Here is a 2676-nt window from a genome sequence, read left to right as displayed (position 1 = left end):
TCTTCACTATTCAAATGCAGCATGCATCCCCCAATGTGTCATACTTTTGGCAAGCAAGATAAGGAATGGTACTACGTTCGTAACTGAAATATATATCCAGTGTTATTCTTCTAAAGATAAAATAATAACACTATTATTTTTAAGGAGACTTTGAAAACAATGCATTTAATCATTAAGTGATTAACTGAAATAACACTATAGTTCCCACTGAGTAGAGAACATCTAGTCAAATATTAAAAAATATGTAATAAGTAAAGAAGGACAGATATGCCTCTATTGCAATATTTTCCTGATTAGCATAGTTTGCATAAACAATTTTAGTATTTCATATTATTAAAAATCCATACTAATTTTATACATTTGTACAAATGAAATATGGTAAGAAAAATACCAATTAGTAAAGAACGTCTGATTTAGTTTAGTACTACTTCTGCACTTTCCATTTTATAATGACAAAAGTTCACAGGCTTATTTTAACTTATAAACTTATTCAGCATACTTATTCAATCTGTGTTCTGTGTAAATAATCTGGTAAACTGATTATATGAAGAAGAACATGGCATTAGGATTGGATGTAGATTCATTAGCAGCTTGTCATATGCAGATGATACAATCTTGTTTGCTGTAAACCAAGAGGACCTAAAATACTTATAGATGAAGATCAAAGACCACAGCTTTTGTCATGGGTTACACCTCAATTTAAAGAAAATAAAAAGTCTCACTACTGGAACAATAAATAAATTCAAGATAAATGGAGAAAAGACTGAAGTCAAAGACTTCATTTTACTTCCATCCATCATTAACATTCATGGAAGTAGCAGTCAAGAAATGAAACATTGTATTGCATTAGGTAAATGTGCTGCACAAGACCTATTTAAAATATACAAGAACAAAGATATCAGTGTGAGGATTAACGTGGTCCTGATCCAAACCCTTGTATTTTTATTAGTCTCATATGCGTGTAAAGTTGGACATTAAATAAGGAGGACTATAGAAGAATTGGAGTCCTGGGGTGGTGCTGTGGGCTAATGCATCAGACTGCAAAGTCTTTTGAACTACAAGGTCAGTGGTTCAAGCTATCCAGTTGCTCCTTGGAAACCCTATACAGGGTTTCTGTGGGTTGGAATTGGCTTGACAGCTCTTAAAAACAACAATAATAGAAGAATCGAAGAATTGATTCTTTTGAGTAAAAGTTTTGGGGATAAAAATATTTTTTTGGAAGGAGTACGGCCATAATGCTCCTTTGAAGGTAGGATTGCCAGACTTTATTGTTCATGCTTCAGACATGTTGCTAGGAGGGACCAGACCCTTGAGAAGGATTTCATAGTAGGTAAAGTTGAAAGTCTGTGAAAAATAGGAAGACACCCAACAAGATGAATTAGTGCAGTGGCAGCAGCAACGAGCTCAAGCATAACAATTGTGAAGATGCTGCAGGGCTGGTCAGTGTATTGTTCTGTTGCATAGCATTGCTATGAGTCAGAATTGAATCAATATTTTGACACCTAAAAAAACCCCACCACAACAGCAGCATTTTAAATCATGTGGATACTCTAAAAGGATATAACAGTCCAAATAAAAGAGTAAGATCATGTTTATAGCATATCAAAAAAAAAAAAAATATATATATATCATAAGGGTATAGAAGTTTCCTGAGTTGATGAATTTTCGGTTATTGTTTGGTTTTTAAATAAGAGGCAGTAAATGTTATAGAAAACAAAGCCAAATGCAAATGATTGGCAATGCCTAGCTCCATAATATCAGCAATATATTCTGAGTGAAAAAATACACTTGGCATAGAAGCATCCTTTTTCTTTGGTGATCTGTGTATTTCAATGCAAATGAGATATCTCATTTATTTCTGTTTTTGACAAACATTTTTCTGCATTTTCTGAGTAAAGTCATGTGAATCATGATCTAAAGAGGACATCAGTATAATTTTACAGCAGTTTGAGTTCAGAGCATTAATCAATGAGGGAGCACAGAGGAAAAACAAAAAACAAAAAACATGTGTTTTAAGAGCTTGACTTTCTTCTTTTCCTTTTAAGGAGGGATTGTATTTCTTCAGTTTGAAAACAAATGCACTGAGATATGCAATTGTGATATCCAAATGTGAATGAGATTTATCTTGGTTGGTTATGTAGTACATTATTCCTTCTTTACCTCCCTATTTGCTTACATATCTAGATGAAAACATACTTTAAAAAATTCCTATGACTTAATATCTGATCTTATGTAATGTGTGGGGGAAAGAATTTATGTGTGATATAGTCAATGTCTGCTACTCAGTGACTGTCAAGGTTTAGAGAGAAAAACTGCCTATATAGCCATCAGATATTTTCTTTAAGAAGTTCATGTATGCCTTTCAGTCTTTCAGTTAGAAAGATAAGACAAATTTTTAGTGAGTTTTCTGTGTACAAAGTACTTCTTTCTTCAACCGACTCTTCATCTTCCTCCATGTGTTTAAGACAAAACACAGTGTTGTTAAAGTAGTGGTATTTGCACATTTTTTAGGTATTTATGTGTAATAGATGTTGCCAACAACAGAAAATGGAGTAAGTCTGTTTTAGTAATATAATCCATTGTTGTTGTGTTTGTGGTTAAATGCCTTAGAGTCAGTTCTGACTCATGTTGTTATTAGGTGCCATTGAGTCGGTACTGACCCATAGCGACACTATA

This window comes from Chrysochloris asiatica, unplaced genomic scaffold (genome assembly GCF_000296735.1).
Source record: "Chrysochloris asiatica unplaced genomic scaffold, ChrAsi1.0 scaffold00598, whole genome shotgun sequence".
NCBI classification, from domain to species: Eukaryota; Metazoa; Chordata; class Mammalia; order Afrosoricida; family Chrysochloridae; genus Chrysochloris; species Chrysochloris asiatica.
The sequence above is the reverse complement of the archived record's forward strand: the minus strand, read 5'-3'. Positions refer to the sequence as shown.